This window comes from Phyllobates terribilis, unplaced genomic scaffold (genome assembly GCF_046119375.1).
Source record: "Phyllobates terribilis strain yellow unplaced genomic scaffold, ASM4611937v1 Scaffold_325__1_contigs__length_2139453, whole genome shotgun sequence".
NCBI lineage: Eukaryota > Metazoa > Chordata > Amphibia > Anura > Dendrobatidae > Phyllobates > Phyllobates terribilis.
The window spans coordinates 562780-590250 of record NW_027363085.1 but is presented as its reverse complement, the minus strand read 5'-3'; the positions used below and the strand labels follow the sequence as shown (position 1 = coordinate 590250).

At 44.2% G+C, this 27471-nt stretch overlaps 14 non-coding genes across 14 annotated transcripts; all 14 read right to left on the bottom strand.

Annotated features, from left to right (window-relative positions):
• Positions 1-4270: 4270 nt before the first annotated feature.
• On the bottom strand, positions 4271-4461 carry LOC141221387 (U2 spliceosomal RNA). The gene has a single exon (XR_012289420.1). It is a non-coding gene; the product is annotated as a U2 spliceosomal RNA (small nuclear RNA).
• A 1115-nt stretch (positions 4462-5576) lies between these two features.
• On the bottom strand, positions 5577-5767 carry LOC141221386 (U2 spliceosomal RNA). Its single transcript, XR_012289419.1, has one exon. It is a non-coding gene; the product is annotated as a U2 spliceosomal RNA (small nuclear RNA).
• A 1115-nt stretch (positions 5768-6882) lies between these two features.
• LOC141221385 (U2 spliceosomal RNA) lies at positions 6883-7073 on the bottom strand. The gene has a single exon (XR_012289418.1). It is a non-coding gene; the product is annotated as a U2 spliceosomal RNA (small nuclear RNA).
• Positions 7074-8188: 1115 nt separating this feature from the next.
• On the bottom strand, positions 8189-8379 carry LOC141221520 (U2 spliceosomal RNA). The gene has a single exon (XR_012289550.1). It is a non-coding gene; the product is annotated as a U2 spliceosomal RNA (small nuclear RNA).
• Positions 8380-9494: 1115 nt separating this feature from the next.
• Positions 9495-9685, bottom strand: LOC141221384 (U2 spliceosomal RNA). Its single transcript, XR_012289417.1, has one exon. It is a non-coding gene; the product is annotated as a U2 spliceosomal RNA (small nuclear RNA).
• A 1115-nt stretch (positions 9686-10800) lies between these two features.
• On the bottom strand, positions 10801-10991 carry LOC141221383 (U2 spliceosomal RNA). The gene has a single exon (XR_012289416.1). It is a non-coding gene; the product is annotated as a U2 spliceosomal RNA (small nuclear RNA).
• Positions 10992-12106: 1115 nt separating this feature from the next.
• On the bottom strand, positions 12107-12297 carry LOC141221381 (U2 spliceosomal RNA). The gene has a single exon (XR_012289414.1). It is a non-coding gene; the product is annotated as a U2 spliceosomal RNA (small nuclear RNA).
• Positions 12298-13412: 1115 nt separating this feature from the next.
• Positions 13413-13603, bottom strand: LOC141221380 (U2 spliceosomal RNA). The gene has a single exon (XR_012289413.1). It is a non-coding gene; the product is annotated as a U2 spliceosomal RNA (small nuclear RNA).
• Positions 13604-14718: 1115 nt separating this feature from the next.
• Positions 14719-14906, bottom strand: LOC141221579 (U2 spliceosomal RNA). The gene has a single exon (XR_012289602.1). It is a non-coding gene; the product is annotated as a U2 spliceosomal RNA (small nuclear RNA).
• A 6192-nt stretch (positions 14907-21098) lies between these two features.
• Positions 21099-21289, bottom strand: LOC141221379 (U2 spliceosomal RNA). The gene has a single exon (XR_012289412.1). It is a non-coding gene; the product is annotated as a U2 spliceosomal RNA (small nuclear RNA).
• A 1115-nt stretch (positions 21290-22404) lies between these two features.
• On the bottom strand, positions 22405-22594 carry LOC141221526 (U2 spliceosomal RNA). Its single transcript, XR_012289556.1, has one exon. It is a non-coding gene; the product is annotated as a U2 spliceosomal RNA (small nuclear RNA).
• Positions 22595-23709: 1115 nt separating this feature from the next.
• Positions 23710-23900, bottom strand: LOC141221378 (U2 spliceosomal RNA). Its single transcript, XR_012289411.1, has one exon. It is a non-coding gene; the product is annotated as a U2 spliceosomal RNA (small nuclear RNA).
• A 1115-nt stretch (positions 23901-25015) lies between these two features.
• On the bottom strand, positions 25016-25206 carry LOC141221376 (U2 spliceosomal RNA). Its single transcript, XR_012289410.1, has one exon. It is a non-coding gene; the product is annotated as a U2 spliceosomal RNA (small nuclear RNA).
• Positions 25207-26321: 1115 nt separating this feature from the next.
• On the bottom strand, positions 26322-26512 carry LOC141221375 (U2 spliceosomal RNA). The gene has a single exon (XR_012289409.1). It is a non-coding gene; the product is annotated as a U2 spliceosomal RNA (small nuclear RNA).
• Positions 26513-27471: the final 959 nt, after the last annotated feature.

Genomic DNA, 27471 nt, shown 5'->3' with positions numbered 1-27471 from the left:
CTCATCCCCAATCACACTCTCTATCACATCACGCATCCTATTAGCCATAAGTTTTGCATAGATTTTATAATCACAATTAAGTAACGTTATTGGCCTCCAATTCCTCAGACTTTTCAAATCCCCTTTCTTAGGAATTAACACAACCATACCTGCACGCATACTCTCAGCCACCTCCATGTTTCCCCACATATACTTACATACATCCACAAAGTCCTTACCAATCACACCCCACATCACACGATAAAATTCTACTGGGAGGCCATCCTCCCCCGGCGTCTTATTCAAAGCCATACTACACATAACCTTCCATACCTCATCACCAGTCACCTCACCCATCACTCTCTCTCTTTCTGCTTCACTCAACTTACTCTCTAACACACTCAAAACATCATTCTCCAAACATTCATCCCTCTGTTTCACTGCATACAGATCCTCATAAAACTTAGCCACCTCTTCACACATATCCTCTCCACTCACCTCACTTCCATCTGCTCCATACACCACGCTCATACTCTGTTTCTTTCCAAAAACTTTTTTAAAGAAAAACCGAGAACATTTCTCATCCTGCTCCATCTTATCAATCTTTGCCCTAAACACTATGCTTCTCCCTCTCTCCAACAAAAACTCACTAATCTCCTTTTTTACCTCTAAAATATCCTCCTCCACCTCAACTCCTCCTTCCCTTAACTTATACAAAACGCTCAACTGCGCGTTCAGTTTAACAAAACTCTCTCTTTTAATTGCTGCATACTTGTATCCTAAATTTTTAAAGAACATTTTTGTTTGTTTCTTCACCCAGTCCCACCACTCACAAACATTCCCAAACTCATTTTTATGCTTACACCATTCTTCATACCGCCTTCAATACTCCTTTCTCACATCTTCATTCTCTAACAGTTTAACATTTAACTTCCACAATCCTCTCCCAAACACTCCATCAACTTTTATATCCAACTCACACAACATACACACATGATCTGAAAAAAGAACGTTTTCCTGCCTATAATTAACAGAAACCATATTTTTAGAAATAAAACAATAATCCAATCTGGATTGTACCCTACCACTCTCAGAAAAGAAAGTGTTCAACAAAGGATTCATGTTACACACGCGCTGCATATCACACAACCCAAAATCATTCACTAACTCCAATAATGCTTTCCCAGACACATCCACATTCACTCTCCCCACATCACAGTTCATATCACCCACAATTACCACAGGTATTCTTCCTGGAACAAAAAGCTTAATTTTTTCAAATAAATTTTTGCGCTCATTTTTTTCAACTGGCGCATAAACATTAATAACACAAAACTTTACATTCTTGTATACAAAATTAGCAAGGATACATCTCCCCACCTCAATAACCAAATAATCACTCAAAACAACCTCCCTTCCTTTAACCAAAATACCCACACCATCATTCTTATTACATGCACTCCCCGACCACACAGACGCTCCATAAGACCATTCATCCCCTTTCACACCATCCACTACCCCACATTCTTGTAAACAAAAAATAGATGCATTTTGCATAGCTAAAAACTCAAAAATAGCAGCTCTTCTTACTTTACTTTTAAACACTCTTACGTTTTGGGACACTATGGTAAATCCCATAATACTTCTACTCCTTCACCAATTACACAAAGAAATAGCCTTTGGCCTAAACCAAAGCTCACAAGAGGATAAAAAGAAAAAACATTTACAATATTATATGGTGACACTATCCAGCACCACCACTATCCTCCTCCGCCATCAGAACAGAACAGCTGGTTTCCGACCCGCTGGCTTCACCAGCCACACTCCTCATTCTGGCAGTTCTGATCTTCCTCTGAGGCTCACTAAAATCTGCATCATCACTGCCCCCACCATCCTCCCTACGACTCTTCTTTGCACCCCTATCATCCTCCGAAGAAAAATCTTCAATGTTTTCAGGACCCGAAGGGTGTTCAGGACTGTCGGGTTCCGAGATTTGCACTTCACATCCTGTTGCGTCCATTGCCTCTCCAAAAGTCATCATCTCAGGCAGCTCTGCTTCCACCACTTTCCTAGATATTCTCGCAGACACTGCCTTTTTCTCCACCTTTGCCACTTCCCTCCAGAACTCCTTTTCTTCCCTCCGCTTCTTCCTCATTTCTCCAGCAGAAGAAGAACATGGTCTCAGGGACACCTCCTCTGGCGCCGTAGAGGGAGAGGCTCTACCAGTTTCCCGCCTCCTTCCCTCTCTCTCCTCCCTCTCCAATCTTTCCAGCACTTTCAGTGCGCTTGCCATCTGCCTCCTCTCCAGCTCCTCCTCCTTCTGTTCTTTATCAGAACGTCTAGGTGCACTCATAGGACAGTCCTTATACATGTGATCACTACTCCCACAGACATCACAGGACTTGGCCTCTGGACACTGGTTGGCCATATGCCCCTCCTTTCTGCAATTTCGGCAACACTGCCCTTTAAGGCATGTTACCATGGTATGTCCGAAAGAAAAGCATCTACGGCAAAACATGGGCTGGCCTGGGTAAAAGAGGAAACCTCTATGGCCTGCAACGGAAAAATTTGATGGAGGGTGTCTAAAGCCCCCCACACTGTCAGGATCCCTTTTCAATTTCACACGGAATTTATACTGACAGTTAAAGATTCCTAGACAATTGACTTGCTTCACTCCCTTCCGCACATATTCACAGTAGCGAGAGAGGAAGCACTCCAGCAGCTCAGGGTCTGTAAAAGGGTTATAGACAGTCACAGTCACCTCCTTTTCTTGCAGACCAAACAAAGGTTCCCATCTAACTCCTTCCAAGCAGGGGTCACTAGAGTGACCACGGAGCCATTCAAAGACATTAAGGCAAACATCCTGGTCCATAAAGGTAACGTCATAATTACCTTGACGTGAAAATTCGTTGACACTGAAGATCTCAGAACGTCTTGCTCCAGCTTTGCCTTCAACGATGTCTTGGACAATGAAAACCACGTTGTTCTTGTTCTGGTCAGATGGATCCACGGACAAACGGATGGTGTTCTTCACAAAAGACATCTTGGATTCTGTCGGTATGGAATACCACAGGAAAAAGCAGAAAATCCTCCACAAAAGGGTCCGGATTCCTCCAGGAGACTCGCACCAATCAAGGTACAGTCATACGATCGCAGCCAAAAGGCCGAGAAGCGATAACCAGAATTGGTTTCAAACTACGGAGCCACCCAAGGATCCTGAAAAGTCCATTTGTGGAGATGAGCTCCTGGACTCCCGTTAAGAAGACATGTTGTCAACCTCTAGATCCCTTACATGCCTGCACTTTTCGGCTTGCTGCTGATGCAATCCACGCGTTTTAGATCTGCATAACTCCACCTCTTTAAACACAGCACCTTCACCCCCTGCTGTTCCCACCCGCCTCAACACCATTGGAAGGGAGGAGAACCAATTAAGGCGGGGGGTGGGGTGGAACGAGCAGCTGTCTACCCTTAGCAGGAGGGCTCCTGATTACATACCTCTCCTGCTGCTGCTGCTGCTGGCTGTCCAGCAGCAGACTGAAGGTGGCTGCTGCTGTGCACAGGTATATAAAGGCTCAGAGCCTATTATGACACGCGCAGCCAGCGTTCCATTGCCACATTCCATCTACTGCAGGCAGGATACCTGGCTGGCTGAATGTCGCTGAGAAGCTCACAGAGACCGCCATAAGCAACAGTTTAACAGAATGCCACAGACTAATCAACCAAACTTTTTGGGTTGGGTTCTCTTTTATAGTCTGCAGGCATTAAATGAAAGAAGTCAGTGTTCCAGCAGAAGGAGACAACGTTTCAGAAAAGGCATTGTAGCAAACCAAAAAAGAAATTTTAAGCGCAGCAGAGTAACCAGCGCACATACCTGTTAGCTCAGGTGAGTTTAAAAGGCTGCTGTTGATAACAAGGGCATTTGCTAAATAGATGGTGTGTGTGCAACAATATACTGAAAGGTCAATTATATTGTGCAGCTTATCTCACCACCTGTAGTTATTTAGGTGAAAGCTCCAAAATGCTTGCCTAATATGTCTGTTTATCCAAAAGGAAGTAAAAAGGGAGAGCTAGAAAGATAGCATTGCATCACATTACATGGCAATGCAATGCACAGTTGCTGAAGTTGAACCAAAATGAGCTTGTAATCTGGCTTCTGCAACTTTGAACATGAAAAATCCAATGAGGAGAAGAAAAGCAAAGCCAAAGAGTCCATCCCAAAATCCGACAAACAAGCAAAATGAACAAAAAACATTGAATTCAATTCTTTCTGATTTTAGAAACTGCATTAAAGAAGGGGTGCACCGGTCCTGGAGATACTGCAATACCAGGTCAATGCGTGGAGTGGACAGAGCAAGCTCTTTTTCCATCTCCCTGTTCTAAAAATCCATTTAATATATGGTCCCCAGATAGGGGACGTATCAGATATTAAACTGATAAGAACAGATACTACACTTGATCTTAGCCAAAAGGCCGAGAAGCGATAACCAGAATTGGTTTCAAACTACGGAGCCACCCAAGGATCCTGAAAAGTCCATTTGTGGAGATGAGCTCCTGGACTCCCGTTAAGAAGACATGTTGTCAACCTCTAGATCCCTTACATGCCTGCACTTTTCGGCTTGCTGCTGCTGCAATCCACGCGTTTTAGATCTGCATAACTCCACCTCTTTAAACACAGCACCTTCACCCCCTGCTGTTCCCACCCGCCTCAACACCGTTGGAAGGGAGGAGAACCAATTAAGGCGGGGGGTGGGGTGGAACGAGCAGCTGTCTACCCTTAGCAGGAGGGCTCCTGATTACATACCTCTCCTGCTGCTGCTGCTGCTGGCTGTCCAGCAGCAGACTGAAGGTGGCTGCTGCTGTGCACAGGTATATAAAGGCTCAGAGCCTATTATGACACGCGCAGCCAGCGTTCCATTGCCACATTCCATCTACTGCAGGCAGGATACCTGGCTGTCTGAATGTCGCTGAGAAGCTCACAGAGACCGCCATAAGCAACAGTTTAACAGAATGCCACAGACTAATCAACCAAACTTTTTGGGTTGGGTTCTCTTTTATAGTCTGCAGGCATTAAATGAAAGAAGTCAGTGTTCCAGCAGAAGGAGACAACGTTTCAGAAAAGGCATTGTAGCAAACCAAAAAAGAAATTTTAAGCGCAGCAGAGTAACCAGCGCACATACCTGTTAGCTCAGGTGAGTTTAAAAGGCTGCTGTTGATAACAAGGGCATTTGCTAAATAGATGGTGTGTGTGCAACAATATACTGAAAGGTCAATTATATTGTGCAGCTTATCTCACCACCTGTAGTTATTTAGGTGAAAGCTCCAAAATGCTTGCCTAATATGTCTGTTTATCCAAAAGGAAGTAAAAAGGGAGAGCTAGAAAGATAGCATTGCATCACATTACATGGCAATGCAATGCACAGTTGCTGAAGTTGAACCAAAATGAGCTTGTAATCTGGCTTCTGCAACTTTGAACATGAAAAATCCAATGAGGAGAAGAAAAGCAAAGCCAAAGAGTCCATCCCAAAATCCGACAAACAAGCAAAATGAACAAAAAACATTGAATTCAATTCTTTCTGATTTTAGAAACTGCATTAAAGAAGGGGTGCACCGGTCCTGGAGATACTGCAATACCAGGTCAATGCGTGGAGTGGACAGAGCAAGCTCTTTTTCCATCTCCCTGTTCTAAAAATCCATTTAATATATGGTCCCCAGATAGGGGACGTATCAGATATTAAACTGATAAGAACAGATACTACACTTGATCTTAGCCAAAAGGCCGAGAAGCGATAACCAGAATTGGTTTCAAACTACGGAGCCACCCAAGGATCCTGAAAAGTCCATTTGTGGAGATGAGCTCCTGGACTCCCGTTAAGAAGACATGTTGTCAACCTCTAGATCCATTACATGCCTGCACTTTTCGGCTTGCTGCTGCTGCAATCCACGCGTTTTAGATCTGCATAACTCCACCTCTTTAAACACAGCACCTTCACCCCCTGCTGTTCCCACCCGCCTCAACACCGTTGGAAGGGAGGAGAACCAATTAAGGCGGGGGGTGGGGTGGAACGAGCAGCTGTCTACCCTTAGCAGGAGGGCTCCTGATTACATACCTCTCCTGCTGCTGCTGCTGCTGGCTGTCCAGCAGCAGACTGAAGGTGGCTGCTGCTGTGCACAGGTATATAAAGGCTCAGAGCCTATTATGACACGCGCAGCCAGCGTTCCATTGCCACATTCCATCTACTGCAGGCAGGATACCTGGCTGGCTGAATGTCGCTGAGAAGCTCACAGAGACCGCCATAAGCAACAGTTTAACAGAATGCCACAGACTAATCAACCAAACTTTTTGGGTTGGGTTCTCTTTTATAGTCTGCAGGCATTAAATGAAAGAAGTCAGTGTTCCAGCAGAAGGAGACAACGTTTCAGAAAAGGCATTGTAGCAAACCAAAAAAGAAATTTTAAGCGCAGCAGAGTAACCAGCGCACATACCTGTTAGCTCAGGTGAGTTTAAAAGGCTGCTGTTGATAACAAGGGCATTTGCTAAATAGATGGTGTGTGTGCAACAATATACTGAAAGGTCAATTATATTGTGCAGCTTATCTCACCACCTGTAGTTATTTAGGTGAAAGCTCCAAAATGCTTGCCTAATATGTCTGTTTATCCAAAAGGAAGTAAAAAGGGAGAGCTAGAAAGATAGCATTGCATCACATTACATGGCAATGCAATGCACAGTTGCTGAAGTTGAACCAAAATGAGCTTGTAATCTGGCTTCTGCAACTTTGAACATGAAAAATCCAATGAGGAGAAGAAAAGCAAAGCCAAAGAGTCCATCCCAAAATCCGACAAACAAGCAAAATGAACAAAAAACATTGAATTCAATTCTTTCTGATTTTAGAAACTGCATTAAAGAAGGGGTGCACCGGTCCTGGAGATACTGCAATACCAGGTCAATGCGTGGAGTGGACAGAGCAAGCTCTTTTTCCATCTCCCTGTTCTAAAAATCCATTTAATATATGGTCCCCAGATAGGGGACGTATCAGATATTAAACTGATAAGAACAGATACTACACTTGATCTTAGCCAAAAGGCCGAGAAGCGATAACCAGAATTGGTTTCAAACTACGGAGCCACCCAAGGATCCTGAAAAGTCCATTTGTGGAGATGAGCTCCTGGACTCCCGTTAAGAAGACATGTTGTCAACCTCTAGATCCCTTACATGCCTGCACTTTTCGGCTTGCTGCTGCTGCAATCCACGCGTTTTAGATCTGCATAACTCCACCTCTTTAAACACAGCACCTTCACCCCCTGCTGTTCCCACCCGCCTCAACACCGTTGGAAGGGAGGAGAACCAATTAAGGCGGGGGGTGGGGTGGAACGAGCAGCTGTCTACCCTTAGCAGGAGGGCTCCTGATTACATACCTCTCCTGCTGCTGCTGCTGCTGGCTGTCCAGCAGCAGACTGAAGGTGGCTGCTGCTGTGCACAGGTATATAAAGGCTCAGAGCCTATTATGACACGCGCAGCCAGCGTTCCATTGCCACATTCCATCTACTGCAGGCAGGATACCTGGCTGGCTGAATGTCGCTGAGAAGCTCACAGAGACCGCCATAAGCAACAGTTTAACAGAATGCCACAGACTAATCAACCAAACTTTTTGGGTTGGGTTCTCTTTTATAGTCTGCAGGCATTAAATGAAAGAAGTCAGTGTTCCAGCAGAAGGAGACAACGTTTCAGAAAAGGCATTGTAGCAAACCAAAAAAGAAATTTTAAGCGCAGCAGAGTAACCAGCGCACATACCTGTTAGCTCAGGTGAGTTTAAAAGGCTGCTGTTGATAACAAGGGCATTTGCTAAATAGATGGTGTGTGTGCAACAATATACTGAAAGGTCAATTATATTGTGCAGCTTATCTCACCACCTGTAGTTATTTAGGTGAAAGCTCCAAAATGCTTGCCTAATATGTCTGTTTATCCAAAAGGAAGTAAAAAGGGAGAGCTAGAAAGATAGCATTGCATCACATTACATGGCAATGCAATGCACAGTTGCTGAAGTTGAACCAAAATGAGCTTGTAATCTGGCTTCTGCAACTTTGAACATGAAAAATCCAATGAGGAGAAGAAAAGCAAAGCCAAAGAGTCCATCCCAAAATCCGACAAACAAGCAAAATGAACAAAAAACATTGAATTCAATTCTTTCTGATTTTAGAAACTGCATTAAAGAAGGGGTGCACCGGTCCTGGAGATACTGCAATACCAGGTCAATGCGTGGAGTGGACAGAGTAAGCTCTTTTTCCATCTCCCTGTTCTAAAAATCCATTTAATATATGGTCCCCAGATAGGGGACGTATCAGATATTAAACTGATAAGAACAGATACTACACTTGATCTTAGCCAAAAGGCCGAGAAGCGATAACCAGAATTGGTTTCAAACTACGGAGCCACCCAAGGATCCTGAAAAGTCCATTTGTGGAGATGAGCTCCTGGACTCCCGTTAAGAAGACATGTTGTCAACCTCTAGATCCCTTACATGCCTGCACTTTTCGGCTTGCTGCTGCTGCAATCCACGCGTTTTAGATCTGCATAACTCCACCTCTTTAAACACAGCACCTTCACCCCCTGCTGTTCCCACCCGCCTCAACACCGTTGGAAGGGAGGAGAACCAATTAAGGCGGGGGGTGGGGTGGAACGAGCAGCTGTCTACCCTTAGCAGGAGGGCTCCTGATTACATACCTCTCCTGCTGCTGCTGCTGCTGGCTGTCCAGCAGCAGACTGAAGGTGGCTGCTGCTGTGCACAGGTATATAAAGGCTCAGAGCCTATTATGACACGCGCAGCCAGCGTTCCATTGCCACATTCCATCTACTGCAGGCAGGATACCTGGCTGGCTGAATGTCGCTGAGAAGCTCACAGAGACCGCCATAAGCAACAGTTTAACAGAATGCCACAGACTAATCAACCAAACTTTTTGGGTTGGGTTCTCTTTTATAGTCTGCAGGCATTAAATGAAAGAAGTCAGTGTTCCAGCAGAAGGAGACAATGTTTCAGAAAAGGCATTGTAGCAAACCAAAAAAGAAATTTTAAGCGCAGCAGAGTAACCAGCGCACATACCTGTTAGCTCAGGTGAGTTTAAAAGGCTGCTGTTGATAACAAGGGCATTTGCTAAATAGATGGTGTGTGTGCAACAATATACTGAAAGGTCAATTATATTGTGCAGCTTATCTCACCACCTGTAGTTATTTAGGTGAAAGCTCCAAAATGCTTGCCTAATATGTCTGTTTATCCAAAAGGAAGTAAAAAGGGAGAGCTAGAAAGATAGCATTGCATCACATTACATGGCAATGCAATGCACAGTTGCTGAAGTTGAACCAAAATGAGCTTGTAATCTGGCTTCTGCAACTTTGAACATGAAAAATCCAATGAGGAGAAGAAAAGCAAAGCCAAAGAGTCCATCCCAAAATCCGACAAACAAGCAAAATGAACAAAAAACATTGAATTCAATTCTTTCTGATTTTAGAAACTGCATTAAAGAAGGGGTGCACCGGTCCTGGAGATACTGCAATACCAGGTCAATGCGTGGAGTGGACAGAGCAAGCTCTTTTTCCATCTCCCTGTTCTAAAAATCCATTTAATATATGGTCCCCAGATAGGGGACGTATCAGATATTAAACTGATAAGAACAGATACTACACTTGATCTTAGCCAAAAGGCCGAGAAGCGATAACCAGAATTGGTTTCAAACTACGGAGCCACCCAAGGATCCTGAAAAGTCCATTTGTGGAGATGAGCTCCTGGACTCCCGTTAAGAAGACATGTTGTCAACCTCTAGATCCCTTACATGCCTGCACTTTTCGGCTTGCTGCTGCTGCAATCCACGCGTTTTAGATCTGCATAACTCCACCTCTTTAAACACAGCACCTTCACCCCCTGCTGTTCCCACCCGCCTCAACACCGTTGGAAGGGAGGAGAACCAATTAAGGCGGGGGGTGGGGTGGAACAAGCAGCTGTCTACCCTTAGCAGGAGGGCTCCTGATTACATACCTCTCCTGCTGCTGCTGCTGCTGGCTGTCCAGCAGCAGACTGAAGGTGGCTGCTGCTGTGCACAGGTATATAAAGGCTCAGAGCCTATTATGACACGCGCAGCCAGCGTTCCATTGCCACATTCCATCTACTGCAGGCAGGATACCTGGCTGGCTGAATGTCGCTGAGAAGCTCACAGAGACCGCCATAAGCAACAGTTTAACAGAATGCCACAGACTAATCAACCAAACTTTTTGGGTTGGGTTCTCTTTTATAGTCTGCAGGCATTAAATGAAAGAAGTCAGTGTTCCAGCAGAAGGAGACAACGTTTCAGAAAAGGCATTGTAGCAAACCAAAAAAGAAATTTTAAGCGCAGCAGAGTAACCAGCGCACATACCTGTTAGCTCAGGTTAGTTTAAAAGGCTGCTGTTGATAACAAGGGCATTTGCTAAATAGATGGTGTGTGTGCAACAATATACTGAAAGGTCAATTATATTGTGCAGCTTATCTCACCACCTGTAGTTATTTAGGTGAAAGCTCCAAAATGCTTGCCTAATATGTCTGTTTATCCAAAAGGAAGTAAAAAGGGAGAGCTAGAAAGATAGCATTGCATCACATTACATGGCAATGCAATGCACAGTTGCTGAAGTTGAACCAAAATGAGCTTGTAATCTGGCTTCTGCAACTTTGAACATGAAAAATCCAATGAGGAGAAGAAAAGCAAAGCCAAAGAGTCCATCCCAAAATCCGACAAACAAGCAAAATGAACAAAAAACATTGAATTCAATTCTTTCTGATTTTAGAAACTGCATTAAAGAAGGGGTGCACCGGTCCTGGAGATACTGCAATACCAGGTCAATGCGTGGAGTGGACAGAGCAAGCTCTTTTTCCATCTCCCTGTTCTAAAAATCCATTTAATATATGGTCCCCAGATAGGGGACGTATCAGATATTAAACTGATAAGAACAGATACTACACTTGATCTTAGCCAAAAGGCCGAGAAGCGATAACCAGAATTGGTTTCAAACTACGGAGCCACCCAAGGATCCTGAAAAGTCCATTTGTGGAGATGAGCTCCTGGACTCCCGTTAAGAAGACATGTTGTCAACCTCTAGATCCCTTACATGCCTGCACTTTTCGGCTTGCTGCTGCTGCAATCCACGCGTTTTAGATCTGCATAACTCCACCTCTTTAAACACAGCACCTTCACCCCCTGCTGTTCCCACCCGCCTCAACACCGTTGGAAGGGAGGAGAACCAATTAAGGCAGGGGGTGGGGTGGAACAAGCAGCTGTCTACCCTTAGCAGGAGGGCTCCTGATTACATACCTCTCCTGCTGCTGCTGCTGCTGGCTGTCCAGCAGCAGACTGAAGGTGGCTGCTGCTGTGCACAGGTATATAAAGGCTCAGAGCCTATTATGACACGCGCAGCCAGCGTTCCATTGCCACATTCCATCTACTGCAGGCAGGATACCTGGCTGGCTGAATGTCGCTGAGAAGCTCACAGAGACCGCCATAAGCAACAGTTTAACAGAATGCCACAGACTAATCAACCAAACTTTTTGGGTTGGGTTCTCTTTTATAGTCTGCAGGCATTAAATGAAAGAAGTCAGTGTTCCAGCAGAAGGAGACAACGTTTCAGAAAAGGCATTGTAGCAAACCAAAAAAGAAATTTTAAGCGCAGCAGAGTAACCAGCGCACATACCTGTTAGCTCAGGTGAGTTTAAAAGGCTGCTGTTGATAACAAGGGCATTTGCTAAATAGATGGTGTGTGTGCAACAATATACTGAAAGGTCAATTATATTGTGCAGCTTATCTCACCACCTGTAGTTATTTAGGTGAAAGCTCCAAAATGCTTGCCTAATATGTCTGTTTATCCAAAAGGAAGTAAAAAGGGAGAGCTAGAAAGATAGCATTGCATCACATTACATGGCAATGCAATGCACAGTTGCTGAAGTTGAACCAAAATGAGCTTGTAATCTGGCTTCTGCAACTTTGAACATGAAAAATCCAATGAGGAGAAGAAAAGCAAAGCCAAAGAGTCCATCCCAAAATCCGACAAACAAGCAAAATGAACAAAAAACATTGAATTCAATTCTTTCTGATTTTAGAAACTGCATTAAAGAAGGGGTGCACCGGTCCTGGAGATACTGCAATACCAGGTCAATGCGTGGAGTGGACAGAGCAAGCTCTTTTTCCATCTCCCTGTTCTAAAAATCCATTTAATATATGGTCCCCAGATAGGGGACGTATCAGATATTAAACTGATAAGAACAGATACTACACTTGATCTTAGCCAAAAGGCCGAGAAGCGATAACCAGAATTGGTTTCAAACTACGGAGCCACCCAAGGATCCTGAAAAGTCCATTTGTGGAGATGAGCTCCTGGACTCCCGTTAAGAAGACATGTTGTCAACCTCTAGATCCCTTACATGCCTGCACTTTTCGGCTTGCTGCTGCTGCAATCCACGCGTTTTAGATCTGCATAACTCCACCTCTTTAAACACAGCACCTTCACCCCCTGCTGTTCCCACCCGCCTCAACACCGTTGGAAGGGAGGAGAACCAATTAAGGCGGGGGGTGGGGTGGAACGAGCAGCTGTCTACCCTTAGCAGGAGGGCTCCTGATTACATACCTCTCCTGCTGCTGCTGCTGCTGGCTGTCCAGCAGCAGACTGAAGGTGGCTGCTGCTGTGCACAGGTATATAAAGGCTCAGAGCCTATTATGACACGCGCAGCCAGCGTTCCATTGCCACATTCCATCTACTGCAGGCAGGATACCTGGCTGGCTGAATGTCGCTGAGAAGCTCACAGAGACCGCCATAAGCAACAGTTTAACAGAATGCCACAGACTAATCAACCAAACTTTTTGGGTTGGGTTCTCTTTTATAGTCTGCAGGCATTAAATGAAAGAAGTCAGTGTTCCAGCAGAAGGAGACAACGTTTCAGAAAAGGCATTGTAGCAAACCAAAAAAGAAATTTTAAGCGCAGCAGAGTAACCAGCGCACATACCTGTTAGCTCAGGTGAGTTTAAAAGGCTGCTGTTGATAACAAGGGCATTTGCTAAATAGATGGTGTGTGTGCAACAATATACTGAAAGGTCAATTATATTGTGCAGCTTATCTCACCACCTGTAGTTATTTAGGTGAAAGCTCCAAAATGCTTGCCTAATATGTCTGTTTATCCAAAAGGAAGTAAAAAGGGAGAGCTAGAAAGATAGCATTGCATCACATTACATGGCAATGCAATGCACAGTTGCTGAAGTTGAACCAAAATGAGCTTGTAATCTGGCTTCTGCAACTTTGAACATGAAAAATCCAATGAGGAGAAGAAAAGCAAAGCCAAAGAGTCCATCCCAAAATCCGACAAACAAGCAAAATGAACAAAAAACATTGAATTCAATTCTTTCTGATTTTAGAAACTGCATTAAAGAAGGGGTGCACCGGTCCTGGAGATACTGCAATACCAGGTCAATGCGTGGAGTGGACAGAGCAAGCTCTTTTTCCATCTCCCTGTTCTAAAAATCCATTTAATATATGGTCCCCAGATAGGGGACGTATCAGATATTAAACTGATAAGAACAGATACTACACTTGATCTTAGCCAAAAGGCCGAGAAGCGATAACCAGAATTGGTTTCAAACTACGGAGCCACCCAAGGATCCTGAAAAGTCCATTTGTGGAGATGAGCTCCTGGACTCCCGTTAAGAAGACATGTTGTCAACCTCTAGATCCCTTACATGCCTGCACTTTTCGGCTTGCTGCTGCTGCAATCCACGCGTTTTAGATCTGCATAACTCCACCTCTTTAAACACAGCACCTTCACCCCCTGCTGTTCCCACCCGCCTCAACACCGTTGGAAGGGAGGAGAACCAATTAAGGCGGGGGGTGGGGTGGAACGAGCAGCTGTCTACCCTTAGCAGGAGGGCTCCTGATTACATACCTCTCCTGCTGCTGCTGCTGCTGGCTGTCCAGCAGCAGACTGAAGGTGGCTGCTGCTGTGCACAGGTATATAAAGGCTCAGAGCCTATTATGACACGCACAGCCAGCGTTCCATTGCCACATTCCATCTACTGCAGGCAGGATACCTGGCTTGCTGAATGTCGCTGAGAAGCTCACAGAGACCGCCATAAGCAACAGTTTAACAGAATGCCACAGACTAATCAACCAAACTTTTTGGGTTGGGTTCTCTTTTATAGTCTGCAGGCATTAAATGAAAGAAGTCAGTGTTCCAGCAGAAGGAGACAACGTTTCAGAAAAGGCATTGTAGCAAACCAAAAAAGAAATTTTAAGCGCAGCAGAGTAACCAGCGCACATACCTGTTAGCTCAGGTGAGTTTAAAAGGCTGCTGTTGATAACAAGGGCATTTGCTAAATAGATGGTGTGTGTGCAACAATATACTGAAAGGTCAATTATATTGTGCAGCTTATCTCACCACCTGTAGTTATTTAGGTGAAAGCTCCAAAATGCTTGCCTAATATGTCTGTTTATCCAAAAGGAAGTAAAGAGGGAGAGCTAGAAAGATAGCATTGCATCACATTACATGGCAATGCAATGCACAGTTGCTGAAGTTGAACCAAAATGAGCTTGTAATCTGGCTTCTGCAACTTTGAACATGAAAAATCCAATGAGGAGAAGAAAAGCAAAGCCAAAGAGTCCATCCCAAAATCCGACAAACAAGCAAAATGAACAAAAAACATTGAATTCAATTCTTTCTGATTTTAGAAACTGCATTAAAGAAGGGGTGCACCGGTCCTGGAGATACTGCAATACCAGGTCAATGCGTGGAGTGGACAGAGCAAGCTCTTTTTCCATCTCCCTGTTCTAAAAATCCATTTAATATATGGTCCCCAGATAGGGGACGTATCAGATATTAAACTGATAAGAACAGATTTTTTTTTTTTTTTTTTTTTTTTCAAAATCAGATAGGCCGGAGCATAAGCTCAATCAAATCGACTTACAAAAGCCTTTCATTGACACTTAGCCTTTCATCACACTTGGTATATAATCAAAAATAAAACCAAACCTTATCATCAGGTACATTATACACTACTAATTAAACTTTACCAAAAACCTCCACTTTTTAAACTTCCAGATCCCTTCAGCATCTATAATACTTCCACGTTCCTGATCCCAGAGGTATATTACATACATACGTGACAGAATCAATCTCAAACATTCATTAACTGACATTTTCTTCCTTTTAAAAACTAACAAATTCCTCGCATCCCACAAACTTTCAATTACACACACCACCAACAACCATAAAATCCTATCCTTAATTCTACTACATGCACCCATCCCAAACATAGCAAGTTTCCAATTTACATACTTTACACCCACCAATTCCTTGCAAAGTCCCCCTATACCCTTCCATACATCATATGGAAAATCACAATCCCATACCATATGTCTAACATGCTCTCTCAAACCACATCCATCCCTCGGGCATACCTCAGATTTAACTAAATCCCTCTTCTTTTGCACATCTCTAACAGGCAAAATGTCATGCAATATCATCCAAGCGATATCTCTCTGTCTGTTAGTCACACCATCTATACTTAATTTTCTCCACATCTCGGTTACTTCCTCCCCTCTCAACCCATTGATATTACATACCACCTCACGCTCACGCACCATCCTAATGACTTTCTTCTTTTGACTAAAATCACTCATGTTAACGGACAACAAATCATACTTCCTTACAAATTTCTCAACACAACCATACCATACAGGACACTTAAAAGCAACAGGCACTCTAGCATCCCTTTTGACCCACTTTAAGCCATAAAGCATCCATCCAGCCGAATACTTCATCATATAAGCACACTTATTACTTTTCCCTAGAACCACCACCACCATTTTCACGTAACTAATCCCTAAAAAGAAATCAATATTTGGAAAATCCAAACCACCATTTACACATAACTTATAGACATATTCCCGTTTCAATTTCTCCATGCGACTTCCCCAAAGAAAATTAAAGATGAATTTCTCAGTTTTCCTAATTTTCTTAAAAGCAGCAGGATATACATTCGCAACAAACAACAAAATAGGCAAAATAACCGCCTTAATAATCAGAACTTTCCCAGTCAGAGTTAATTCTCTCATTCGCCAAAAATTCAACTTGCGCACCACTCTCACCCCACAATGTTCCCAACTCTCATTTCCTTTCAAATCATCATTAAACTTAATCCCAAGCACCTTTATTGCACCATCCTCACACCTCACACCATCCATCCGTACATTCCTCTCACCAAAACATTTAAAGGAACTCTTAGTCCAATTGACCTTAAAAGCTGAGACACTACAAAACAAACTTAATATCAACCTTGCCCTACTCATCGCAGCCATATTCCCACTCACAATCACTACATCATCCATGTAACCTAGAATTCTCACATCCTTTCCATTACTCCCAGGAATCATCACACCTCTCATAAACTTATCCTTCCTAACCATACACATCAACACTTCAATCACACTAATAAACAAAAAAGGGGACATAGGGCACCCCTGACGCACTCCTGATTTAATTCTCACTTTCTCACTCAACCACCCATTCACCAAAAATTCACTTGAAACATTACAATACAAACTCCTAACACAGTTTACAAAATTCCTGGAATAACCCATCTTAGACAAAACCTTAAACATAAAGCTATGTGACACACGGTCAAAAGCTTTTTCAAAATCAACCGAAAACAACAAACATTTCTGCTTACGACTCATACAATCCCCAATCACATCACGCAACAACACCAAATTTTCAGTCATACTTCTCCCAGGCACTGCACACACTTGATCTTCATCCACCACACCGCCAATCACTTCCCGCATCCGGCTAGCCAACAATTTACTAAACACCTTATAGTCTGCATTCAAAAGGGTGATTGGCCTCCAATTCCCCAAATCCTTTTTATCACCTTTCTTATGAACCAAAACCACCACCCCATCTCTCATAGATTCACTCAACATATTCTCCGTGAACATATACTGGCACACCTCCAATAAGTCATTTCCCATCGTGTCCCATTCCTTAACATATAACTCCACGGGCAGTCCATCCTTCCCAGGTGTTTTATTCTTACTCGCAGACATCACCACTTTTTTAACTTCATCCAACACAATTACATCATCCAATATTTCACGTTCATCCTCACCCAAACAACCTTCTAAACACCCCAAAGCATCAGTCAACATCCTATCATCAACCCATTTTTCCCCATACAACTCCTTATAAAACAACACCACCTCCTGCATCACATCCTTCCCACTCACACACACCCCATCGCCATTCACCACCTCATCCATATCTACTTTCTTCCCAAAAACTTTTTTGAAAAAAAACCTTGTGCATTTCTCATTTTTCTCCAAATGTTCAATCTTAGAACGGTAAATAATTTCTTTCCCTTTACCCTCAATATATTTCTTAATCTCTTCTTTCACTTGACACATCAAAACATCCACATCCACTCCAATCATCCTTAACTTCCTCAGCCACTCCAGTCTAGAGCTTAAATCATTAAATTTTGCTCTATTCATTGCTGCTTTCCTCCTGCCCCTTTTTCTAAAGAAAAAAACAATCTCACTCTTCATCCAGTCCCACCACTCAAGCACATTCCTGTAATCACTTTTTTTATCCCTCCACCTAACATACATTCGCCTAAAATCACGCATGATCCTATTATCTTCCAGCAAACGCACATTAAGTTTCCACACGCCACCACCATATACAAAGGAAATCTTACCTTCTAGACGTGCCCTCAAACACACATGGTCAGAGAAGGGAACATCTTCCTGCTGGAAATTCCTACAAATAACATTTTGTGAAGAAAAGAAGATACGGTCTATTCTAGACTCTATGCCTCCCCTGTCGGCCTTATAGGTCGCAGGAGGTGGATTACCTAAAAAAACTTCCGCAGCATCCTGTAAGGAAAAATCCGCCACAAGACTCTTGAGTCTTTTACCTGTAACATCCATCTTATCCCCCTCCGTCACACAATTGAAATCTCCAACAAAAATTATTGGCATTTTGCCAGATAAAAAAAAACATAATTTCTCAAAAATTTCCAGCCTCTCCCCTTTATCTATTGGTGCATACATATTTACCACCCTAACCCTCCACCCCCTACAATTTAACTCACATATTACACACCTCCCCGCCTCCACCACCATGTAACTTTCTATCTTAACACTATAACCCTTCACCAAAACACCTACCCCACAATTTTTATTACATACAGAACCAGACCACACACTTTGACCTAAAGGCCATGCATTTTCACTTAAGGGATCGGAGATCGCACACTCCTGCACACAGTATACGTCCGCATCCAAGTTGCTCAAGTAGTCCAAAATTGCCACTCTTCTCGACTCAGATTTAATCAGCCGAACATTTAGCGACAAGATGCTGAGAGCAACTTGGGCACCCATCTATTAATTTGATGTGGCAGGTCACGACAACATGCCCACCTGTACATCATCCTAACCCTTCTGGGGGTAGGACGCTGGACGTGCAGATATCGTAGTTTGTGCCTTCCCCCAAAAAAGACACATCTTGGGGATCGGATGCAGTAGGGTACACCCGGGCTGGACTCACACTGCAGTCACTTAAAGGGGAAAAGGATGGTTCAGTTTTCTTCTTTTTCTTCACTGAAGCGCCTCCATCTTCATCTGAACTATAATCCCGCCGCTGGGGGTCAAAGTCCCCCTGACATCCCTCCTCCTCAAGGTCAGAAACGACATCGCTCCAGGCCACATGCGGTGTTCTGGTCAGATCAGACTCCTCTTCCCCCTGCAATGTAACCATCATGTCTGGAATTTCAGCCTCCAGATCCTCCACCGGGGCCACTTCCATGCCTATGCGATCATCAGTTATCGTCTCAGACTCACTGACATCTGAAGCCACAGACGCGGCCCTCTGCACCGGTGGCTCAGGTGCCAGCTCCATATTTCCTCTTACATTCACACGAACCAGTTCTGGAAAAGCAACCCGAGCCTCCTCCTCATCCAGGAAAGCCAGAGTAGATATCGGAGCAGTCGGAGTTGGAGCAGTCGGAGTTGTAGCTGTGGGTGCAGGAGATTCATTTCTTCTCCTTCCCCTTCCCGCTGCCCCCGCATATGAACCAGGATGGAATATACAGTCTCTGAAGGCATGCCCCTTCTCTCCGCAGAGGTTACAGACTATTTCATTTTTGCAATTATTGGAAGAATGACCCACCTCATTGCACTTCCTGCAAATAATCTGTCTGATGTCGCATGCTTCCTGAGTATGGCCATACCTCCTACAATGACGACAAAACCTGGGCGCATTGGGGAAGAACAGGTAACCCCGCTCACTCCCAATGGAAAAATTTGATGGAGGATAATGTATACCCCCTGGTTCATCAGGACTTTCCCGGAACTTGACCATGAAACGATATTTACCGGTCCATAGTTCCTCCTCATTCATGACTTTTACTGCCACCTTGGTAATATAGCAGTGCCTATTTAGAAAGGCATAAATCAAAGCCAAGTCCACATGTGGGTTGTACATGAAAACAGTCAGAGGTACCTCTTTGCAGCAATACAAGATGACAAAAGTCAGCCCATCCAAATATTGATTGTCCAGATTCTTTTTCAAACAATCATAGAAATTGTTGCAAACAGCCATAGAAGTAAATACAAGATTATACTTGCTTTTGAATTGCTGGAGGCACAAGATTTCTTCCTTCTTCACTTCAAGGAGTCCAAACAAAATCTCCTTCACCACGAAGCTGAGGGTAAAGATTCCTTCTTTGCCTTCTTCCACATCAATCTGGATTCCAAACTTCACTCGAGCCTCACCGGGCCCAGCGTATCGAATGCGTCCCATTATCGCTAGTCGTGTCTACTGGCCAACTCCTTATAGCAGCAAGTGGCTTAAGCCATAAAATGGCGATGCCACAGGGCCAAGAGTTAACGCACAGACAGCCAAATGACTAGACCCATTACAGATCTGAGCCAAAAGGCCGAGAAGCGATAACCAGAATTGGTTTCAAACTACGGAGCCACCCAAGGATCCTGAAAAGTCCATTTGTGGAGATGAGCTCCTGGACTCCCGTTAAGAAGACATGTTGTCAACCTCTAGATCCCTTACATGCCTGCACTTTTCGGCTTGCTGCTGCTGCAATCCACGCGTTTTAGATCTGCATAACTCCACCTCTTTAAACACAGCACCTTCACCCCCTGCTGTTCCCACCCGCCTCAACACCGTTGGAAGGGAGGAGAACCAATTAAGGCGGGGGGTGGGGTGGAACGAGCAGCTGTCTACCCTTAGCAGGAGGGCTCCTGATTACATACCTCTCCTGCTGCTGCTGCTGCTGGCTGTCCAGCAGCAGACTGAAGGTGGCTGCTGCTGTGCACAGGTATATAAAGGCTCAGAGCCTATTATGACATGCGCAGCCAGCGTTCCATTGCCACATTCCATCTACTGCAGGCAGGATACCTGGCTGGCTGAATGTCACTGAGAAGCTCACAGAGACCGCCATAAGCAACAGTTTAACAGAATGCCACAGACTAATCAACCAAACTTTTTGGGTTGGGTTCTCTTTTATAGTCTGCAGGCATTAAATGAAAGAAGTCAGTGTTCCAGCAGAAGGAGACAACGTTTCAGAAAAGGCATTGTAGCAAACCAAAAAAGAAATTTTAAGCGCAGCAGAGTAACCAGCGCACATACCTGTTAGCTCAGGTGAGTTTAAAAGGCTGCTGTTGATAACAAGGGCATTTGCTAAATAGATGGTGTGTGTGCAACAATATACTGAAAGGTCAATTATATTGTGCAGCTTATCTCACCACCTGTAGTTATTTAGGTGAAAGCTCCAAAATGCTTGCCTAATATGTCTGTTTATCCAAAAGGAAGTAAAAAGGGAGAGCTAGAAAGATAGCATTGCATCACATTACATGGCAATGCAATGCACAGTTGCTGAAGTTGAACCAAAATGAGCTTGTAATCTGGCTTCTGCAACTTTGAACATGAAAAATCCAATGAGGAGAAGAAAAGCAAAGCTAAAGAGTCCATCCCAAAATCCGACAAACAAGCAAAATGAACAAAAAACATTGAATTCAATTCTTTCTGATTTTAGAAACTGCATTAAAGAAGGGGTGCACCGGTCCTGGAGATACTGCAATACCAGGTCAATGCGTGGAGTGGACAGAGCAAGCTCTTTTTCCATCTCCCTGTTCTAAAAATCCATTTAATATATGGTCCCCAGATAGGGGACGTATCAGATATTAAACTGATAAGAACAGATACTACACTTGATCTTAGCCAAAAGGCCGAGAAGCGATAACCAGAATTGGTTTCAAACTAAGGAGCCACCCAAGGATCCTGAAAAGTCCATTTGTGGAGATGAGCTCCTGGACTCCCGTTAAGAAGACATGTTGTCAACCTCTAGATCCCTTACATGCCTGCACTTTTCGGCTTGCTGCTGCTGCAATCCACGCGTTTTAGATCTGCATAACTCCACCTCTTTAAACACAGCACCTTCACCCCCTGCTGTTCCCACCCGCCTCAACACCGTTGGAAGGGAGGAGAACCAATTAAGGCGGGGGGTGGGGTGGAACGAGCAGCTGTCTACCCTTAGCAGGAGGGCTCCTGATTACATACCTCTCCTGCTGCTGCTGCTGCTGGCTGTCCAGCAGCAGACTGAAGGTGGCTGCTGCTGTGCACAGGTATATAAAGGCTCAGAGCCTATTATGACACGCGCAGCCAGCGTTCCATTGCCACATTCCATCTACTGCAGGCAGGATACCTGGCTGGCTGAATGTCGCTGAGAAGCTCACAGAGACCGCCATAAGCAACAGTTTAACAGAATGCCACAGACTAATCAACCAAACTTTTTGGGTTGGGTTCTCTTTTATAGTCTGCAGGCATTAAATGAAAGAAGTCAGTGTTCCAGCAGAAGGAGACAACGTTTCAGAAAAGGCATTGTAGCAAACCAAAAAAGAAATTTTGAGCGCAGCAGAGTAACCAGCGCACATACCTGTTAGCTCAGGTGAGTTTAAAAGGCTGCTGTTGATAACAAGGGCATTTGCTAAATAGATGGTGTGTGTGCAACAATATACTGAAAGGTCAATTATATTGTGCAGCTTATCTCACCACCTGTAGTTATTTAGGTGAAAGCTCCAAAATGCTTGCCTAATATGTCTGTTTATCCAAAAGGAAGTAAAAAGGGAGAGCTAGAAAGATAGCATTGCATCACATTACATGGCAATGCAATGCACAGTTGCTGAAGTTGAACCAAAATGAGCTTGTAATCTGGCTTCTGCAACTTTGAACATGAAAAATCCAATGAGGAGAAGAAAAGCAAAGCCAAAGAGTCCATCCCAAAATCCGACAAACAAGCAAAATGAACAAAAAACATTGAATTCAATTCTTTCTGATTTTAGAAACTGCATTAAAGAAGGGGTGCACCGGTCCTGGAGATACTGCAATACCAGGTCAATGCGTGGAGTGGACAGAGCAAGCTCTTTTTCCATCTCCCTGTTCTAAAAATCCATTTAATATATGGTCCCAGATAGGGGACGTATCAGATATTAAACTGATAAGAACAGATACTACACTTGATCTTAGCCAAAAGGCCGAGAAGCGATAACCAGAATTGGTTTCAAACTACGGAGCCACCCAAGGATCCTGAAAAGTCCATTTCTGGAGATGAGCTCCTGGACTCCCGTTAAGAAGACATGTTGTCAACCTCTAGATCCCTTACATGCCTGCACTTTTCGGCTTGCTGCTGCTGCAATCCACGCGTTTTAGATCTGCATAACTCCACCTCTTTAAACACAGCACCTTCACCCCCTGCTGTTCCCACCCGCCTCAACACCGTTGGAAGGGAGGAGAACCAATTAAGGCGGGGGGTGGGGTGGAACGAGCAGCTGTCTACCCTTAGCAGGAGGGCTCCTGATTACATACCTCTCCTGCTGCTGCTGCTGCTGGCTGTCCAGCAGCAGACTGAAGGTGGCTGCTGCTGTGCACAGGTATATAAAGGCTCAGAGCCTATTATGACACGCGCAGCCAGCGTTCCATTGCCACATTCCATCTACTGCAGGCAGGATACCTGGCTGGCTGAATGTCGCTGAGAAGCTCACAGAGACCGCCATAAGCAACAGTTTAACAGAATGCCACAGACTAATCAACCAAACTTTTTGGGTTGGGTTCTCTTTTATAGTCTGCAGGCATTAAATGAAAGAAGTCAGTGTTCCAGCAGAAGGAGACAACGTTTCAGAAAAGGCATTGTAGCAAACCAAAAAAGAAATTTTAAGCGCAGCAGAGTAACCAGCGCACATACCTGTTAGCTCAGGTGAGTTTAAAAGGCTGCTGTTGATAACAAGGGCATTTGCTAAATAGATGGTGTGTGTGCAACAATATACTGAAAGGTCAATTATATTGTGCAGCTTATCTCACCACCTGTAGTTATTTAGGTGAAAGCTCCAAAATGCTTGCCTAATATGTCTGTTTATCCAAAAGGAAGTAAAAAGGGAGAGCTAGAAAGATAGCATTGCATCACATTACATGGCAATGCAATGCACAGTTGCTGAAGTTGAACCAAAATGAGCTTGTAATCTGGCTTCTGCAACTTTGAACATGAAAAATCCAATGAGGAGAAGAAAAGCAAAGCCAAAGAGTCCATCCCAAAATCCGACAAACAAGCAAAATGAACAAAAAACATTGAATTCAATTCTTTCTGATTTTAGAAACTGCATTAAAGAAGGGGTGCACCGGTCCTGGAGATACTGCAATACCAGGTCAATGCGTGGAGTGGACAGAGCAAGCTCTTTTTCCATCTCCCTGTTCTAAAAATCCATTTAATATATGGTCCCCAGATAGGGGACGTATCAGATATTAAACTGATAAGAACAGATACTACACTTGATCTTAGCCAAAAGGCCGAGAAGCGATAACCAGAATTGGTTTCAAACTACGGAGCCACCCAAGGATCCTGAAAAGTCCATTTGTGGAGATGAGCTCCTGGACTCCCGTTAAGAAGACATGTTGTCAACCTCTAGATCCCTTACATGCCTGCACTTTTCGGCTTGCTGCTGCTGCAATCCACGCGTTTTAGATCTGCATAACTCCACCTCTTTAAACACAGCACCTTCACCCCCTGCTGTTCCCACCCGCCTCAACACCGTTGGAAGGGAGGAGAACCAATTAAGGCAGGGGGTGGGGTGGAACAAGCAGCTGTCTACCCTTAGCAGGAGGGCTCCTGATTACATACCTCTCCTGCTGCTGCTGCTGCTGGCTGTCCAGCAGCAGACTGAAGGTGGCTGCTGCTGTGCACAGGTATATAAAGGCTCAGAGCCTATTATGACACGCGCAGCCAGCGTTCCATTGCCACATTCCATCTACTGCAGGCAGGATACCTGGCTGGCTGAATGTCGCTGAGAAGCTCACAGAGACCGCCATAAGCAACAGTTTAACAGAATGCCACAGACTAATCAACCAAACTTTTTGGGTTGGGTTCTCTTTTATAGTCTGCAGGCATTAAATGAAAGAAGTCAGTGTTCCAGCAGAAGGAGACAACGTTTCAGAAAAGGCATTGTAGCAAACCAAAAAAGAAATTTTAAGCGCAGCAGAGTAACCAGCGCACATACCTGTTAGCTCAGGTGAGTTTAAAAGGCTGCTGTTGATAACAAGGGCATTTGCTAAATAGATGGTGTGTGTGCAACAATATACTGAAAGGTCAATTATATTGTGCAGCTTATCTCACCACCTGTAGTTATTTAGGTGAAAGCTCCAAAATGCTTGCCTAATATGTCTGTTTATCCAAAAGGAAGTAAAAAGGGAGAGCTAGAAAGATAGCATTGCATCACATTACATGGCAATGCAATGCACAGTTGCTGAAGTTGAACCAAAATGAGCTTGTAATCTGGCTTCTGCAACTTTGAACATGAAAAATCCAATGAGGAGAAGAAAAGCAAAGCCAAAGAGTCCATCCCAAAATCCGACAAACAAGCAAAATGAACAAAAAACATTGAATTCAATTCTTTCTGATTTTAGAAACTGCATTAAAGAAGGGGTGCACCGGTCCTGGAGATACTGCAATACCAGGTCAATGCGTGGAGTGGACAGAGCAAGCTCTTTTTCCATCTCCCTGTTCTAAAAATCCATTTAATATATGGTCCCCAGATAGGGGACGTATCAGATATTAAACTGATAAGAACAGATACTACACTTGATCTTAGCCAAAAGGCCGAGAAGCGATAACCAGAATTGGTTTCAAACTACGGAGCCACCCAAGGATCCTGAAAAGTCCATTTGTGGAGATGAGCTCCTGGACTCCCGTTAAGAAGACATGTTGTCAACCTCTAGATCCCTTACATGCCTGCACTTTTCGGCTTGCTGCTGCTGCAATCCACGCGTTTTAGATCTGCATAACTCCACCTCTTTAAACACAGCACCTTCACCCCCTGCTGTTCCCACCCGCCTCAACACCGTTGGAAGGGAGGAGAACCAATTAAGGCGGGGGGTGGGGTGGAACGAGCAGCTGTCTACCCTTAGCAGGAGGGCTCCTGATTACATACCTCTCCTGCTGCTGCTGCTGCTGGCTGTCCAGCAGCAGACTGAAGGTGGCTGCTGCTGTGCACAGGTATATAAAGGCTCAGAGCCTATTATGACACGCGCAGCCAGCGTTCCATTGCCACATTCCATCTACTGCAGGCAGGATACCTGGCTGGCTGAATGTCGCTGAGAAGCTCACAGAGACCGCCATAAGCAACAGTTTAACAGAATGCCACAGACTAATCAACCAAACTTTTTGGGTTGGGTTCTCTTTTATAGTCTGCAGGCATTAAATGAAAGAAGTCAGTGTTCCAGCAGAAGGAGACAACGTTTCAGAAAAGGCATTGTAGCAAACCAAAAAAGAAATTTTAAGCGCAGCAGAGTAACCAGCGCACATACCTGTTAGCTCAGGTGAGTTTAAAAGGCTGCTGTTGATAACAAGGGCATTTGCTAAATAGATGGTGTGTGTGCAACAATATACTGAAAGGTCAATTATATTGTGCAGCTTATCTCACCACCTGTAGTTATTTAGGTGAAAGCTCCAAAATGCTTGCCTAATATGTCTGTTTATCCAAAAGGAAGTAAAAAGGGAGAGCTAGAAAGATAGCATTGCATCACATTACATGGCAATGCAATGCACAGTTGCTGAAGTTGAACCAAAATGAGCTTGTAATCTGGCTTCTGCAACTTTGAACATGAAAAATCCAATGAGGAGAAGAAAAGCAAAGCCAAAGAGTCCATCCCAAAATCCGACAAACAAGCAAAATGAACAAAAAACATTGAATTCAATTCTTTCTGATTTTAGAAACTGCATTAAAGAAGGGGTGCACCGGTCCTGGAGATACTGCAATACCAGGTCAATGCGTGGAGTGGACAGAGCAAGCTCTTTTTCCATCTCCCTGTTCTAAAAATCCATTTAATATATGGTCCCCAGATAGGGGACGTATCAGATATTAAACTGATAAGAACAGATACTACACTTGATCTTAGCCAAAAGGCCGAGAAGCGATAACCAGAATTGGTTTCAAACTACGGAGCCACCCAAGGATCCTGAAAAGTCCATTTGTGGAGATGAGCTCCTGGACTCCCGTTAAGAAGACATGTTGTCAACCTCTAGATCCCTTACATGCCTGCACTTTTCGGCTTGCTGCTGCTGCAATCCACGCGTTTTAGATCTGCATAACTCCACCTCTTTAAACACAGCACCTTCACCCCCTGCTGTTCCCACCCGCCTCAACACCGTTGGAAGGGAGGAGAACCAATTAAGGCGGGGGGTGGGGTGGAACGAGCAGCTGTCTACCCTTAGCAGGAGGGCTCCTGATTACATACCTCTCCTGCTGCTGCTGCTGCTGGCTGTCCAGCAGCAGACTGAAGGTGGCTGCTGCTGTGCACAGGTATATAAAGGCTCAGAGCCTATTATGACACGCACAGCCAGCGTTCCATTGCCACATTCCATCTACTGCAGGCAGGATACCTGGCTTGCTGAATGTCGCTGAGAAGCTCACAGAGACCGCCATAAGCAACAGTTTAACAGAATGCCACAGACTAATCAACCAAACTTTTTGGGTTGGGTTCTCTTTTATAGTCTGCAGGCATTAAATGAAAGAAGTCAGTGTTCCAGCAGAAGGAGACAACGTTTCAGAAAAGGCATTGTAGCAAACCAAAAAAGAAATTTTAAGCGCAGCAGAGTAACCAGCGCACATACCTGTTAGCTCAGGTGAGTTTAAAAGGCTGCTGTTGATAACAAGGGCATTTGCTAAATAGATGGTGTGTGTGCAACAATATACTGAAAGGTCAATTATATTGTGCAGCTTATCTCACCACCTGTAGTTATTTAGGTGAAAGCTCCAAAATGCTTGCCTAATATGTCTGTTTATCCAAAAGGAAGTAAAGAGGGAGAGCTAGAAAGATAGCATTGCATCACATTACATGGCAATGCAATGCACAGTTGCTGAAGTTGAACCAAAAT